Below are 18,640 nucleotides of genomic sequence, written 5' to 3' on the forward strand. Positions count from 1 at the left end.
CATTCTCGATAAGAGGGACTAAGAAGAAACATGAACTAGTAACCATTAGAACAGTATGAATCCTATATGTATATCACTTACAGTTCTATTACAGTTGGCCCAGGTTTAATCTCATCCATCTCCATGAAAGCAAAACACTTGGTGCTGGTAAACCTTTTTTTTAAGCTTGTAGTGTTTGAATTCAAAGAAGATAGCTGCACCTAAGGAATTAAAACAAACAACATAAGCCAGAGACCACACATTTCTTATGTGTCACCAGAAGCCTATGATTTTACAAAGTAACATGTGTCAAACAGTCTGATGACACAACTGTTGATAACTCACTGTGGCTGTCACTCCAAGCTCTGGTACTAGCATGTCTGAGTGACATTTCTCCATATCATTTAATTCTACAAAGTACAACAAAATTGTATAGCAAGAATCTAAGTTATGTACACAGGTAGAATCATAAACTACCAAAGAATATAAAATATTAAATACCACAAGAAAAACAGAAGTTACTTAAGTATCAGCAGTACCTATAAAAATAGTTTCAATAAGCACCTATATTAGATAGAATAGAAATTTAAGAGTTCCTTTAAAAAAAATTCTACCTTATATCATTTCTCTCCCTCCTGAAACAACCACGCCCAGATTGTCCTTTCCATATTCTTACAAACTAACTGCCAGTTATAGTATCTTTTTACCCAATGCATCTTATTGAAAGAAAAAAAATAATTTAACTGTTAGAAAGTAATCATTAGGTTCCTAAAAGGACTTAAGGTAATTATTAGGGAACCTGCTTCCTTAACTCTGTATTATAAGAAAAACTTCCCTATCAAATAATATTTAACCACATTATTACACAACTAGATAATGCAACTGCTAATTCTCATATTTTAAAAAAATTGATTTGACTTTAAGTCAATATTCATAACTATGTGACATAAGATCTTGTGTTAAGTACACTATGAACACAAACCCAGATAAGTACTGTGTCCTTAAGAAGTCAGTAACTGATAATTACAAACCTTTGGTTAATTTTTCAATATGCTTCTGGAGCTCAATGTCCACATTAAAATGAACATATGTATCTTCTTTTCTTGAAGCCACAGGAGTATCTTGCACAGGAGTTAAATCTATGCCATTCAGATCTGGAGAAACAATTAAGTTTCTGCTTATGAGCATTCACATATACAGACGGAAAATATAGAAACTGCAAAGGTTACAGTTCCTAAAGAGGCATGGAAAGAGCTGAGAGGAGATTCTCAGGCTAAGAGATTCCTATTTGGTGTGAGCAAGTATGTGAGAGTTGTTGAAGTTCATGGGGTATGTGGAGAGAAATGAATATAGACTGGATAGGAGACCTCATGAAGGGGACAAGGAAGCCTTCACATGGCCAAGTGGACAGAACTTGATCTTCATAGTGAAGTGGTAAAAAGAACAAACATGTTTTTCTTAGGGAATAGCCCACTGTATTTTTCTATGCGAAAAAAAAAAAATCTGGAGTATATAATTTGCCACAATGGAGCTCTGCCACCAATTTCTAACTTTGATCAAGTATGACTTATTTAGAAAAGCCTTTAAACCTAACCTTATCATAATTTCCCTGTTAAGAACCAAAAATGGATGAGAACAGCCAACAAAAACCATTTTGTTAATGAATAATTTTTCATATATATTATCTAAATTCTGGTTATACTGTTTACAACATACCCTGAATTTACAACAACCAGATGGTACGTTATATATAGTTTTAATTTTCTGGGTTTTAAAATCTCAGTTTAGTCAAATGCAACATGGACTCATTTAATAACTCCTCAGTGTTTATGTGTTATTCATTTATGTGTCTCAAAAAGCTCAAAAACAATTTAGTACATTTAATAATTAAAAAATATTTACATAAAAATATTTCAGTTTAACATATGCAAAGGTAATTTAACATTTACAACATCGTTAAATATTTTTGTGTTTTAAGTATACTTTCTGAATGAGTATGCAGTTTTACAAATGGCCTATCAAACAATGTAAATATTTTCCAGTATACTATATATTTGATAACTGGTAACATCGGAATTTAAAAGTGTACCAGTATTAGTGCTGTGGATTATGTTCTTTAAATAAATGTTTTTCTTTGTGGTCAATTGATAAAAGTTCCTCCATTTAATTTCAGCACCAATCTGTTCCTTTGGTGCAAAACTATAGATTAAAATAAGCCGTTTGTACTAACTATAGTTATTTCTGTAAAATGGTATAATTTATTCCTTAATCACATCATCATCCCACGGGATTGCTTTCAGGGCATGGATGTTATGGTCGCACCCTATTTCCCTGTCCCCTGATTTTCATCTGCCTCTGTAGGACTCACCTAAGTAGATACCTCAGTAGCACAGGAAGAAGAAGGGGCTGAAGCAGGAGAGATGGGAAAACAGGACATGGGGCTTTGTGGAGAGAAATGAATATAGACTGGGTAGGAGAAGGTGAGGGGTGCTTTTGTTAATCTACATCCTGAAGGCTGTAGCTGCTTTTAAAGACAATGTGTATGTTTAGTCTGCACGTTAGATGGAATCTGAAGAGCAAAAATCTATACAAACTCAAAAGCAAAAGTGAGTGTATAAGTAGGAAATAGTTTTTTGTAAGTCTTTCGAACTATGTTCTGTTATGATCTCTTCTAGGATTTTGCCTCATTATAGAATGCATTAAAGTAAGTTGTCACATATACAAGATCATCCCCTGTCAAAAACTTTGTCCCATATGAGAAAAAAATAATGCAATTTGCCAGTTATTTACCCTTTAAACTAACTGTAATATAGGGATCGATGCACTGTCCAGCATCTTTCAGACCAATTTTCTCAATCCTGATAGTGAGTAATGTCATTCCCGGTTCTAATGGCAACCTTGGTAATAAAGTACCTGGCAACAGAGAAACCTCAATAAAAGTTAGCTCCACCAATAATGCAGAGTAAATACTTTGATAAACAGAAGATATAGCCTACCTCTTAGGAACTAGCTAGGCATTATGTATTTTTATTTCCAAAATTCATGAACATCTGATGTTATACTTTTTTAGAAAAATATTTAATTTTACACATAATATATCTGCATTTCCCAACCATACAATCACCTTTAAGCAGAAATAATAATTTCTATAATAATAGTATATAGTATGTATAATAAAAGTATGTTAAAAACATCACTTGAGGAAGCCCAATGATACATAATAGTATAATATGCTCACATAATATTTATATTCAATATGTACTTCTATATTATATTCAGCATCTTAATATGAAGTGGTAGAACAAAGACAAGAAAAGCTTTTAAAATACTTGTTATACTGTTCTAAAGTCTGAGACATTTAATATCACAGTTGATCAATACATTCTTCTCTTTAGTTACTCCTAATAAAGAAAATAATTTACAATTTGATATTTATGTTTTAATTTAACTATATAGTCTAACTTCTATTCTTCATTCTATTTTGTATGATTTATTCTCTCAGAAATTAGTACTATACAGACTGCCATATAAAATGGCCATTTGTATAACTGAACATTTTCCCCAAAACCAACTAAAATTTTTAAAACTAAAACCCCCCCAGAACAACATGACAACATTCACCCACCAAGAACTTATGAAGGAAGAAATCAACTGTTCAGTATGTTCCCTTTTTTGAAACTGACAATAGAGAACAGATGCAAATAAGCTGATTTTAATCAAGTATGTATACAGAACCTCAAAATACACTTAACAAAAGATTTTGGTTGATGTTTTTCAAGTTTCTATTCAACAATGTGTTATGCTACTTTTAATGAGTTATTTGAAATACATGAAGTAATCAACACACTACATTTGAAAATACACATTTGATTGATGGCAAATGTGGCTTGAGGAAATTTTGGGAGGTGATGGGAATGTTCTGAACTTGTATAGTGATGGCAGATGCAAAACTCTATAGAGGTGTCAAAAATCGATGAATTTTATACTTACATAAGGGAAATGTTATGAAATGCAAATTATACCTCAACAGTGCTGTTAAAAATGTATTACTTTCTAATTTAAACAAATATCAAGACAATATAGACAAATGCAACAATGGGAAGGCCTGGAGGCTGCATTCCACTGTTGCATTAACAAACCTAAATGGGCTCAGGCTGATATCATTAAATATACACATAATACCTTTTATGCATCTTCTTAGATTGACAAATGAGGGTACTTTTAGAAGAGGGGCTTGTACCTGGACATCTGGGATGAACTTCAGAAAGTTAAGAAACACTTCTGAAATTTTATGAAAAATGTGAATATGTATACATTTATATTTATATATATACATACATATTCATATATGAATTTTTCTGCAGAAAAGTTCATTCTATTATGTAGTACATGGCTGTATAAATATGCTACAGTTTATGTACACATTCTTGTGTTGATAGACATTTGAATTACTTCAAGTGTTTGGATATAGTTAACAGGCTCTTCTGAACATCTTCTAGTGCCCATAAGCACCCATTTCTGAAACAGAGGAATCACTAAGTCACCTGGAATGTTACCTCCATACCTACTATGTAATGACAATCCATTTCCCAAGGTGGTTGTGCCAACTTTTATTCCTAGCCCAAGTGCAGTAGTGTTCCCATTGCTCCACATCCTCATTAGGTACTGTTTTCTCAGATTCTTCATGTTAGCCAATTTTGGTATAAAGAGATCAATCATTTTAATTTGCATTCCTCTGAAGATTAATAAGGTTGAGCACCTTTTAGAATAAATCAAATATATGATTTCCTCTTTTCTGAAATGTGTTCAATTATTTTGCTCGATTTTCTATTGAGATGTCTATCTTGTTGAGCTGTAGGAGGTCTCTATTATTTTGCTGGACAAATGTTTTACAAATAGCTTCTTAGTAGTTTTCCTTTATAAAGACTTTTTGTTGAAGTAGAGCATATACATTTTAAAATGCACAAATTGTTAGTATAGTTTGCTGAACTTCCACAAAGTGAATACACCTGTATAACTAGTATCAGATCTAGGTAAGATATGATCAGCCTCCTGGGAGTGTCCTTCCCCCCACCCTATGCAATTCACTCTTCCAAAAGATAGCAACCATTGCTAACTTCTAACACCAAGTGTTAGTTTTGAATGTTAAGAATGACTTTTCTCTGCCATGGTGTCTTCTGATTATGATAAATACTTACTGCTAGTAATATTCAAATTTCTTAATATCTTCCTTTACAATCAGTGCTTTTTATATCATATTTAAGAAAACTTACCCCACTCCAAAATCATAAAGGTATTATCTTGAAAGCATTTTATAGTTTTGCCATTCACACTTAATTCTATATGTCACACAGAATTATTGACTACGGTGTATAGTAGGAGCTTTAATTTCATTCAATTTCACATAAATACTCAATTGTCTCAGCACTACTCATTAAAAAGACTGACATTTTCCACCACTGATCTGCAGTCCCACCTCAATCATAAATCATGTGGCAATCACTTTCTGAGTTTTCTATTCTGTCTTACCGGACTGTTTATCCTCTTACCACTAATATAGTATCTTAATTCTATAGCTGTATAAAAGGTCCAGGAACTGCAATAAAAATTCAGATGAGTTTCAGAAAGAGTCTATCTTTATAAACTGCTTCTTCTAATTTATGAACTAGTATATATCTTTACATTTTAAAATTCATAACAATTATTTAATAGAATTTTATTTGACCTAAAAGCCTTCAGAAATAAAGACCTACAGATCCAGGGAAAACTCCTCTGTTTTTTTGTTTATGTTCCATGAAGAATGGATGGCCATGTAGAAATGACTGGAAAAGGGGGTGTGAGCTAATGGTAAAAGGCTGCCAGGGTCCCAGAAAGCCCTGTCTGGTCAGATTCTTCTTGGCCTCTCTGTATAGCTTTCTTTCCTTCTGGACCTAAGGCAGGTCCTGTCTGGAGTGAGGGTTTCTAAGGGAGGGGTAAGGGAGGGTAGGGGGACAGTAAGGGAATAGCAGGGAGGGAAAGAAAGAGAAAGAGAAAGAGAGAGAGAGCGCTTTCTAGGTTTTATGACTGGCTTTGGGAGAGAAGGGTGAACGGACAGGAGGGCAGGAGGGCAGAAGGAGAGCAGAGGCTTTGCTGCTGAGGTTGCTTTTGGGATTCCAATCTCCTTCAGTTAGAAGTTCTCAGCAGGCCAAAACCTCACCCTTTGGGCTATCATATTCTGATCTGACCCTGCCCACCTTCCCCCTCTCCCTCCCTCCTCCTCCCTTTCTCCTTTTAAGAAGGGAATGTGTAGATCTTTCCATCTTCTAAGATCTTCTTTGATTTCTCTCTTTAGGGTTCTGTAGTTTTCATTGTATAGATCTTTGACTTCTTTCATTGATTCTCAAGTATCATTTTTTTTTGAGGTTATTGTGAATGGAGTAGTTTTCCTCATTTCCTTCTCAGAGGCTTTGTCACTGATATACAGAAATACCTTTGATTTATGGGTATTGATTTATATCCTGCTCCTTTGCTGAATTCATTTACTATTTCTGGAAAGATCGACCTTGTTCTTGGATAGGCAGAATTAATATTATCAAAATGACCATACTACCAAAAGCGCTATATAGATTGAATGCAATTCCAATCAAAATCTCAATGGCATTCCTCATAGAAATAGAAAAAGCAATCATGAAATTCATCTGGAAAAATAAGAGACCAAGAATAGCTAAAGAAATCCTTAGCAGGAAGAGTGAAGCAGGGAGTATCGCTCTATGAGACCTTAAACTATACTACACAGAAATAGTAACAAAAACAGCATGGTTTCAGCACTAAAACAGACTGGTAGACCAATGGTACAGAATAGAGGACACAGAGACTAACACACAAAATTACAATCATCTTATTTTAGACAAAGGTGCCAAAAACATGCACTGGAGAAAAGATAGCATTTTCAACAAATGGTGCTGGGGAAACTGAAAATCCATATGCTACAAAATGAAATTAAACTCATAACTCTCACCATGCACAAAACTTAACTCAAAGTGGATCAAGGACCTAGGAATTAAGCCAGAGACTCTTCGTCTAATAGAAGAAAAAAGTAGGCCCTAAACTTCATCATGTGGGTTAGGCCACAACTTCCTTAATAAGACCCCAATGGCACAAGAATTAAAACCAGGAATCAATAAATGGGATGGATTCAAACTAAAAAGTTTTTTTCTCAGCAAAAGAAAACAATCCGTGAGGTGAACAGAGAGCCTACATCCTGGGAGAAAATTTTTACCCCTCACACATCAGATAGAGCATTAATCTCTAGGGTATATAAAAACTCAAAAAGCTAAGCACTGAAAAAACAAGTAACCCAATCAAAAAATGGGCCAAGGACTTGAACAAACACTTCTCAGAAGAGGATATACAATCAATCAACAAATATATGAAAAAATTTTCAACATCTCTAGCAATCAGAGAAATGCAAATCAAAACTAAGATACAATTCCAGTCAGAATGGCAGCTATTATGAAGACAAACAACAATAAGTATTGGAGAGGATTTGGGGAAAAAGGCACACTCATACATTGCTGGTGGGACTGCAAATTGGTGCAGCCAATCTGGAAAGCGGTATGGAGATTCTTTGAAAATATGGGAATGGAACCACCATTTGACCAAGCTATTCCTCTCCTTGGACTATACCCAAAGGACTTAAAAACAACATACTACAGGGACACAGCCACATCAATGTTTATAGCAGCACAATTCACAACAGCTAAACTGTGGAGCCAACCTACATGCCCTTCAGTGGATGAATGGATTTTTAAAAATGTGGCATATATACACTATGAACATTTTTAAAACAGAATAAAATCATGGCATTTGCAGGTAAATGGATGGCATTGGAGAAGATAATTCTAAGTGAAGTTAGTCAATCCCCCAAAAACAAATGCCAAATGTTTTCTCTGATATAAGGAGGCTGACTCATAATAGGGTAGGGAGGAGGAACATGAGATGAATAGATGGATTCTAGATAGGGAAGAGGGGAGTGAGGGAAAGGAAGGAGGCAGTGGATTAGTCTCCTAATGAATGTGATGGACATCATTATCCAAAGAACATGTCTGAAGACACAAATTGGGTGTCAACCTACTTTATATAGAGAGATACCAAAAATTGTGGTGTATAAGTGTAATAAGAATTGTAATGCAAAAAAAAGCAAGTATATGAATAACGTGAATTGGCGTGAACATACTTTATACAAAGATAAAAAAAAATTGTGCTCTATATGTGTAATAAGAATTGTCCATTGTCGTGTATTAAAAAAAATAAAATCAATAAAAGAAAAACTGTGAAAACTGGGAAAAAAAACTGGGAAAAAAAAGAAAAACTGGGAAAAACTGTGGAATGAACCCAAACTAACTTTCCAATGCACATATGTGAATATACTATAATGAAACTCATCATTTTGAATATCTATAAGATACTAATTTTAAAAAATGTAAATAAATAGATCAGTAAAGTGGATGAAAGGGAACAGTGGGCGGGAGGATGGGGAGGGTGAAGGGACTAAATTGGAGCAAATTATATTTCATGCATTTATAATTAGTCCAAATGAATCTAATGTCAAGAATAACTACTATGAACAAATGAAAAAAAGAATAATGACTTCACTGTTTTTGTAAAATGCATTCTCATAAACAATTCAATTGAGAGAAATGAAAAAAGTAAGAGAATGTACAATTCAACATCTCACCAACCATAACAATTATTAAGTCACTCTTCCATCTTTTTCTCTAATTTCAAGATGGCTCCAGTTTCCTTTTCCTTTTGATATTCTTTTATTTTTTCAACAAAGGTTTATTTTCTACATAAAATTCTTATATTTCTTTTGTTGAATTTATAATAAGGTCCTTGATATTATTTAATACTACTATAAATATTATAATAGTTCATTTTCCAAGCAACTATTACTTGTTTGAGATAGAATTGATTTGTCTGTACAGATTTTATATCCAGGAACCGCATTATCTTATTAATGAGTTATGAATAGGATTTTGCATATATTCTCTATATATTCATAAATATGCAAATAAAGAACATCCCCCCTTTTATATTTCATTTTCTTGTCCTAGTGCAGTAGCTAGGGCTTCCAAAACAATGCTGATGAAAAGAAGTAATAGACACTCTTGTTTTGTTCAAATTCATCATTAAACGATTTGGGGCTGTAAATGTCATGTAGCCATGTTTTATCAAGTTAAGGATGTTTTTCTGTTCTTTGCCAAGAATTGTTTAAAATCAAGGCTGTATTTCAAATTTAACTGAAAACTTTTTCTGCATTGTTGACAACTTTATGAAATCTTTCCCCTTAATCTGCTAATGTGAACTACCTTGATAAATTCTGCTAACAATAATTTGAAAAATCACTCATTAGTTCAGGGAGATTTTCTGAATTATTTTCTACAGCATACTATGTTTATTCAGTCAATCTTCATATGGCAGTTACATTATTTCTAACTTTTTATCATTATAAAAAACACCTAAACAGAGAATCTTGTGTATATGCAAATGTTTTTCCCTCTTTTTCCTGTATTTTGGGGGTGCATCTTCAGAGTAAATTCTCAGGAATGGGATTGCTAAGGAAAAAATATATACTTATATGTTGTTAGAGAATGCTCAATTCCCCTCCAAAGGAACTGTACCATTTTTCTATTCCCACCAGTAATTAATAAGTATCTATTTCCCCTAAGACTCTCCAACAGTAGCTTTAATTTATGTTTTTATTAAAAATAAAGTTGAGTATCTTTTTATATGTTTAACGGGTATTTTTTAAATGTGTGTGTGTGTGTGTGTGTGTGTGTGTGTGTGTATGTGCACGCTCACGCGCTTGCTCATATTTTCTGTTCCTCTCATGTATTCTGCTTTGGTTATTACAATTAAAATTTTTCTTTATATATTAAAAATGTTGGGTTGGGATGTAGCTCAGTGGCAAAGTGTCTGCCTTGCATTTGCAAAATCCTGGAATCAAACCCCAGTTCTAAAAAAGACAAAAAAAGAACACACCCCACCCCACCCCCCAAAACCCCCAAGAATGTTACCTCTTTTATGTATTACCTCTTTACTACCTGTTTTGACATTCAAAAGATGATTGCTTTACAACTTTCAAAAAGTCTTTTTGATGTTAAGATTATTTTTTGCCAAGTTGATATTAAACTTGTTGTTACTTTGGGGTGAGTCAATTTTATAAGCTGTCATTATCTAGATCTTTCAGTTGAAATGGTTGGGCTGATGCTACATTCCTTACCAACAATCTTTTTGCCTGAGACTACACAGTAAGGTTTAATGTAATCATTATGCTTCAGATAATTTAATATGGAGGCAGTGATTTCAAGTCTGAATTTCTTGTTTAATTTAAGGTAGAATGTCAAACATTGTGTTCCATGATGAAGGAAGCTGACTGTAATTAAGATCATAGATTACATAGAAAGGTGCCTATTTAAGGTGTTTCAGAATGCTCTATGATGTGCTCTCTCTGCATGGTCAACTCCTACATACTTAGTGAGTCCTAAATCTGGCCAGATTTATTGAACTCCCTCAGCCCTTCTTTTTTGCCAATCTACGACATTGGTGCACATCTCTAATCATAATCATGTGCTTTTGGCTCTGTCTTGCTGACTACACAATAAGCATCCTGAAAGGTGTGGGAACTGTTCCTTTTGTAGTATGCACAAGGAATAAACAGATCTTTGTTGAAGAAATATTTTATTGAATGAATGACTGAATTTCCAGTTCTAGAGGTTATCATGCTCTAGTAAACAAATGGCTAGAGAATCTATATCAATGAGTGAAGAAATAATAAACATAAAAGAAGATCAAATACTAGAATAATACCATACCATCTATAGCTCCCAGGTAGATGAAAAAGGATGCATGTTTTTGCATCAAAGATAAAACCATGATAGTTGTAAATTGAGCCAATGCATTAAAAGGAAGATTTCTAAGTGAAGAATTAACATATCCAATTACATAGTGTAATATGAGAACAAGTCAACTACATTCATAAAATTCGAAGACTAACAAGGATAAGAAAGAAATCACTACACAAAATCCAGTGTAAACTGTGCTATTCCAGCTAGATCATCTGCTCTCAGATCTAGAGCAAAGATCAGAAGAAATGTTCTTCCACATGGAACTGCTATGTAAATAAGAAATAGCTAACACTTGTGAGTATTTGTGTTGTGCCACATACTATCCTACTCCTCTCATCTAATCCTCACAACAAAAGTTTAGTTCTATTTTTCAGAGGTGAAAAGTGAGGCATAGAAAAACAAATTATCCATAATCACACAGCAGTTTGGCTACAGAGTCCATGCTTTTAACCATCATGTCTCATTTTAACATTTTTATTTTAATTGTCCCTAAAGCCTTAAAAGGAACTGCAGGAGAACCTCCCCATCTCAAGCTTCTGCAAAGTTCCTTTTGCCATGTAAACATAACAGTTACAGGTTCCCAGGATTAGAATATAGACATTTTTGTGAGACCACTATTTGTGCCTCATACTTTTAAATATGGAAAACTCTAAATGGCTACAGCTGTCCAAACCAAGTTTTCAATAACATCCCAGGGATGTTATTGAGCTGTCACTAAGAACTCCCAAGTAAGGGATTGATTAAAAAATAGTAACATTTGAACTTTGTACACTGAGCAGTGCACATTCACAGAAATGGACAGAGACTGAGTAGCCCAGATAGCAATATGATAGGTCTTTAACACTCATATAGCAGTGAGCAGCAGGACTGTGTTCATTTGGTTAATTCCACTTTCAGTTTTTACTGCAAGACAAAGGAAGCCATTGGTAGCTGGTGAGCCCCAAGTTGTACTTAACACAGAAAGCACGTCTTTTTCTGACTTATCTGCCCCCAACCACCTCTTATGCACCAACCAGAACAAGCATGCTCTCACTGGTGTCAAAAAGAGTTGGAAGGAATTACTGAATTCAGTGTGATTTTCTGTGAGAGGAAAATTCTAAGCCTAAACCTAAAGACAACTCTGATAAAATAATGACAATGAATTGGAAGGTTTGGAACCATTTTACCACACTACTGTAATAGGGGATACCAAAAAGTCCATCTTGTTGATGGAAACTGTTTATTAACAGGTGGTACTTGGGTAAAAACTTAAGTTGCTCTATTTCATTGTGCTTCATCTGTGGAAAACAATTTATGAAGGTAGCTATGGATCCCCCAAATGGCTGTTTGTTAAACATAGACAAGTTTGCTTAAGAATGTTTTAAAAACTGTGTAAAAGCATCTGACCTAGCCAAGAATGTTACAGCAACTGCCACTGTGGAGAGGAAAGGGAATTGTGCAAGTAAGGCCTCTGCCTCTGCTGGGCACCCAACAGCACTGACACAGACCTAGCAATGAAACACCACTGTACCTGCAACAGGTACAGAAAAACAATGGGAGAACATCTGAAGCCCCTCACCCCCCCCCCCCGCCCATAACTTCTTTGTTCCAAGAGGGTGCTGAGAAAAATGAAGGTCTAAGTATCAAGTAGGATGGCCTCACATTCAATAGTCTCTGTGTAGCCATAGAGATCATGGAGAATCAGACAATAAAAGGACCACCAACCCGAGGATGAGTCTGGAGTGACATGGATATGAAGGTCAGTGGGATCCTTAAGACCCTGTCCTCACATGCAGAAGAGGAAGTCATTCTTTTCTTTCAACTTTTTATTTTTGCTTTTTAAAAATTTCAATTGTTTATATCTCATATCATACCATAAGGACAATTTCTAGTCCAAAATTGGAAATGGCATGACAGTCTTTGTTCCAAAATAGTACATTATTGTCTAGGTCAGAACATTAAAAGAGGAAAATTACCAAAGATTATATTTTTTTTAGAACACTGATTTGAATTTGCTTTTTACATGATATTGTACAAATGTTTGTCACAGGCATTTACTTCAATAAGAGGTGAGTCAGTCTTCATTTTGCCTTGGTGCTTGGTGAATTAAATGTCATGAATAAGGAGTACAAAATTTGTTGTCCATACTTTTAGGACAGAGATGGACCTGATATCTAAAATGTAAACTAAGCATTATCATATGTGTGTGATTATATATTTATGTCTTCTTTGTTTTAGATTTATCATACTTGCAATTAAATTCAGATGTTTGATACTACCAATTCAAAGTCTGTCACACACATTTTTTAAGTGCACATTTCTTTGTAATTTTAAAATCCAATAAAAAGGATATATATAAAATAATATTTTCTATTATTTTGGGATAATTTTAACATAATTTAAAATAATGGTATTGTCAAATCATTATTTGGTCATAACATTTTGTAGATGGCAAAAAAAATGAAATGGGTCTTAAAAATCTAGCAAGAGAAAAATTTTGCAATTTGTACTGCACATCTGCAATTTGTACACACATACAAATTGTGTGAAAATATGAAAACACATGCACAATTTCTTTTGGTTGGTAACTGATTAGTAGTTAAGGAACTGCTCCAACCTTTCAAGATAAAGAGTAAAATCATAAGAAGTTTATTCACTTTGAAATTATATTAAAAGTTTGATAAAAATCTTAGGGGTCATTAGCATTCAAACAATAATATTTCTAGGTCTGTCAAAAATTATACTTTATTAAAGTTGTTTGTATATAGGTTATATGAGTATATTCTTGTTTTTATTTTCTTTATTGACTGGTACTAGAAATATGCATTTTTCTGTGTTCAGAAATATGTGATTTGGATAATGGCTGAATTCTTAAGTGTCACCATCATATCTGGAAAAAAATAATAAATACTCTCACAAAACCTAAGATGAATCAGTGGGTATATGCTTCATACACAGATGCCATTTAGCATGCAATGAAGAGTTACTACAGGTGTTGGGTTAAAAGTTTGAGTGGCCAGGGGTCTTTCAAGAAAAAGCAGGCCTGGGGCTGGGGATGTGGCTCAAGCGGTAGCGCGCTCGCCTGGCATGCCTGCGGCCCGGGTTCGATCCTCAGCACCACATACAAAGATGTTGTGTCCGCCAATAACTGAAAAATAAATATTAAAATTCTCTCTCTATCCTCTCTCTCTCCCTCTCTCACTCTCTCTTAAAAAAAAAAAGAAAAAGCAGGCCAGATGTTGCTTAGAGCCTTGTTGAAGAGCCTACTCAATAGACATTTCCTATGAACCAATTTCTGCAAAGCTCTGGAGAAAACCTTTTGACTTCAAGTGACAAGATTCATGGATTAAAAAACAAAACAAACTGAGCCAGACATAGTGCTGCATGCCTGTAATCCCAACAACTTGGCAAGTTAAGGCAAGAGAGGCCAGCATGGGCAACTTAGCAAAACCCTGTTTCAAAATAAAAAAAATAAATCAAAGAGCTGGGGATGTAGCTAGGTGGTAGAGCATCCCTGACTTCAATCCCCAGTACTACAAACAAACATGTAGAAACAAATTATAAAAAAGAAATCTTAAAATGTTTTCAAAACTGCTTGAGAGTAATAGAATATTAACAAGCCTTAAAACTATTGAAAAACAGCTAGGAGAACTACCAGATAACATTGAATGGTATTTTCCTTTCCTTTCAATATAAGTACATGACTGGATGAGGGACTCTGGCTCTGACTGTTCAGCTCAGTCTGAGAATTTGAGACTTTGAGAGAAAAAATGTGCTCGGAGAGCCAGAGTCTATCTGCACACTTTGGTGGTATTTACTGTTTAACCCTAAATATATTCTGAAATTCTGTGAAATAAGGATGCCCTAATATTCATGGAACAGCAATGAATATTTTGTTGCAGTTTTCAACTTCCTATATGCATGGGTAAGTAAAAAACTGTACTTTAGCTGAAAATGAAATACATATTTGCTTAACTCTCAAGTTCAACTCAGAATTGAATATTTATGCAGGAAAGAAACAAGTACAGGTTTGATATTAAAGAAGATTCACTCTTCATTTTGAGTTTCAAAAAAAACATTTTTTGTACATATCTAAGACTATATAAAAGATGAATAACCAATACAAATCTAGAATAATGTTGAGATTGCTAGGCTTATGTTTAGGTCACTCAGAAACGTTTTTTTAAATTTTGTCTAAAATTGTGACATGGCTATTTGTGCATGTGGTACTAGGAAATGAATGTAGGGCTTCACACAGGTGAGGCAAGCACCCTACCACTGAGCTACATCCCTAGTTCTTTCTATTTTGAGACAAAGTCTCTCTAAGTTGCCCCCACTGGCCTCAAACTTGCAATCCTCCTGCCTCAATTTCTCAAGTAGCTAGGATTATAAGCATATAATCCTGGCCAGCTATTTTTTTTTAAATTTGTATTACTTTTGTTTATCATTTAGAAGCTTTAATATTCAACATGATAAATAAATTTTCAGGTAATAAATAATAGTATATAAATTTTTATCCTCTATTTAAATGAAATCTACTGAGATTACCTTAAGAAAATTAAACTACTATTTGGACTTAAGCCAGTTAGTGTTTAAAGCAGTACAAAAAAGTTACTGTCTTATGAGAATTGAAGGCTTTGAAAATGATAATAATGTCAAAGAAAGGTTTAACAATTTTTTATTCTTTTCAAGAAAGGTTGGATAAAAAATCCATTTTTGATTTTAAATGGGAATAAACTACTCTTGATCATACCATATTCATATATTATACTTCATCTCATTAGCTTAACAGTAGTAGTGTTTACCATGTGTGTTTGTCAAAACTCATAAAGCTGTACACTAAAAAAGATGTCTTTTATATATGTAAGGGACACCTTAATAAATCTTTTTTTAAAAAGATCACAATAAGCTAGATGCTATAGCACAAGCCTGGAATCCAGGTGACTTGGGAGGCTGAGGCAGGAGGATCCCAAGTTTAAGACTAATCTCAGCAACTAAGTGAGGCCCTCAGCAACTAAGTGAAATCCTGTCTCAAAATAAAAAATAAAAAGGGCTGAGGATGTGGCTCACTGGTAAAGTACCCCTGTGTTAAATCTTCAGTACCAAAAAAAAAAAAAAAGGAAAACAAACTTACAATTATATAAATTACATAAAATAAAGGTAATAAAAATGTTATAATTCTTAGAATCACCCTGCCATGATAATGTAGACACAACAGCCTTATCACGAATGAAATCTCGGATGTACACAGTATAACAATTTTTTTTCCCATTCTACAATTAAGTTAAAGGTCAAATTGTCCTTCAATGATATTTTCAATTTTATAATGACACAGGCCCTGGAAAATATGATCAAAAATCAAATATAGCCAATTGAACTATATGTACTATTTCTTACTTTGAGGAAAATAATTCAGGAAATAGAAAGGTTTAGTGAGCTTTCTGTATCTCTGAAATAAAATGCCAAAATGCTATATCAGAATAAAAAAATCTAATTACTTTGGGCTTAATCTTTCATAGCAAATAGACTTAATTTACAGAGTTTCTTTTCAACTCAGCAACCTGAACCCCATAAAGACCTGTCCATTTCATGACTTACATCATCTGCTTTAAGGATCTTGTTTGCTACAGAAGTATAACTAGTAAACAAATAACCAAACCGAGAAATTTATAGAACTGGAATCTATTTCAGTTACAGCATGTGGTTTTAAAAGGAAATAAAAAATGCAGAAAAAATTTAGCAAATTTATTTACCTCATCATCTCAGCAATCTTGAAATTTCCTACAAATATAACAAGTAAAATATAGCTCTTTCTTCATAAGGACAAGCAGATTGGAAATAATTACCTTGTACCAAAGAAACACCAACAATAACATTTTATAGTGATTGGAATTTTTCTAATAATCCTATGGTGTAAGACTGTTAGCATCATTTATAGGTGATAATGAAAATATAGTAGCCACCACTACCCCAGCAATGAAAAGTATAATGCCAAATGATTTGTATGTGGTGCCTAATTTTCATTGTAACCCTATGAATTAGACATTGTCAACATCTCCTTTTATAAAGAATTAAGTACAGTTACTTAACTACTGATTGGCAGATGTTAGACTCAAAAGTGCAGATATCTTATTGGTCTAAGCCTATACTGTTTATATTTCAAACGTCTTCTACCAAAGAGTATTTAAATTACTGGAATATGACTTTAATTATGAAGTTTTCTGGATGATATGTATATTATATTTAATTATACCATAAAGCATAGAGTCTTTTTAAAAAATGCATCACAATAGTACAGTGCTATTTCTACACTTCCAAAAATGAACTAATTCATCAGAAGTAAAAACTGTGCACTGTATAAGAACAGAAGAAAGTATAGAAGTAGAAGAGGCAAATAATTTACTCAGGGTGCTTGACTAGGGTATTTTACCACCTTGTCAAGATCTTCCAAAAATAAAAAGGACTTGCTATGTATTCTTTATTTCCCTGTTAAGGGCAACTGTTTAGTATCTATTCCTCCAGGTCCAGGTTTCACAATCATATATGATTATTTAAAGAACAGCTAGATATATAAAGAAAAGAATTAACATAGCAAACAGTTACTCTAGAAAGCCTACTTACAATGTTGGTCTATGGCTAGCATCTGGGAACCTGGATTTCAGCAGGATTCCCATCATGCCCTGTTAAGAAGATCACTGTGCCTAAACCGTCCATGCAAACAATATGGTTTGTGCTGAACACTTGCTTTCTTCCTGGAGTCTGTAGGTTTGGTTCACGCTAACCCCAATAAGTGTCTTGTGCACTGAATCTCTACAGTGCTTCCCCAATAGACAATATTTTTTCATTTCACAGGTGTGAAAGAATGTTGAGAGAATCAAGTACATATTTGACTCTGCTGGAAGAGGACTCTTAGAAGTTTGGTTTCCTCTGGAATTTGCCTGTGTGCCTTTACCCTTTGCTGATTTTGTTCTTGTGTTTTCTTGTTGTAATGACTCAGAATACAACTGTGAGTACAGCTATATGCTGAGTCCTGTGGGTCTTCCTAGCCAATCACTAAACATGGGATGTTTTGAGGATCCCTGACACAAATAGTAAGATACTTTCACTATAAACTGATAGTTACCGCTAACAGAATGGCCATGATAATTTGCTTAAGATTGGCAAACCTGGAGATGTTTTACCCGCCACTAACAAGTACAAAAGTAAGTTCCAAACACCTGACCTTGAATTATATAATGTACATTTTTTTGTACCCACCAGGCACTCTAGCAGGAAAAAAATTAGGAGACCCTGCTCCAGCACCACCTTCTTCTTCATCTTCTTCAAATTCCAAATGCTCTTCCTCACCAGGGGCTAAAATTCTCCTATATAAAAAAAGGACAGAAAAACTAGTGAGCTACTCCACTTAATACACCAGCTAACCCTCATAGCCACTAACTTCCCAGATAAGATGATGATTATTAGGTTGATGTTGATATAAATGTCAATGTCAATCATCTCATTGCTACCAATGGTAACAGTCATATCACCAATATCAAATTTGATAGGGAAAAATACAGAAATATTTGAAAAACAGGCATAAAATAGATAATAAAATCAGAAGACAAAATATGGATGCTTATTTATTTACCTTAATGGGCTAGGCTGAACATTAAATGGAAATTCTTTATTATATGTGAGAATATTTTTTAGGACTAGAATAAAGACATAGACAAACATTAGTCTTATATCTTAGTCTTACATGTTATGTAAGTCTTATATATTAGTTAGTCTTATATGTTATATCTTAAATT

General features: G+C 33.9%; 1 long non-coding RNA gene across 2 annotated transcripts in view; it reads right to left on the reverse strand.

Moving 5' to 3' along the window:
• LOC144372936 (uncharacterized) overlaps positions 1-18,159 on the reverse strand; it is a 92,396-nt gene extending 74,237 nt beyond the window's left edge. For both annotated transcript variants that reach the window (XR_013432758.1, XR_013432757.1), the window contains exons 1-3: positions 18,105-18,159; positions 1,011-1,133; positions 82-200 (exon numbers count right to left, since the gene is read on the reverse strand). This is a non-coding gene — a long non-coding RNA (uncharacterized LOC144372936). The remainder of the gene's footprint in view (positions 1-81; positions 201-1,010; positions 1,134-18,104) is intronic.
• Between the last annotated feature and the right edge of the window lie 481 nt (positions 18,160-18,640).

This window comes from Ictidomys tridecemlineatus, unplaced genomic scaffold (genome assembly GCF_052094955.1).
Source record: "Ictidomys tridecemlineatus isolate mIctTri1 unplaced genomic scaffold, mIctTri1.hap1 Scaffold_195, whole genome shotgun sequence".
In the NCBI taxonomy this organism is placed as follows: Eukaryota; Metazoa; Chordata; class Mammalia; order Rodentia; family Sciuridae; genus Ictidomys; species Ictidomys tridecemlineatus.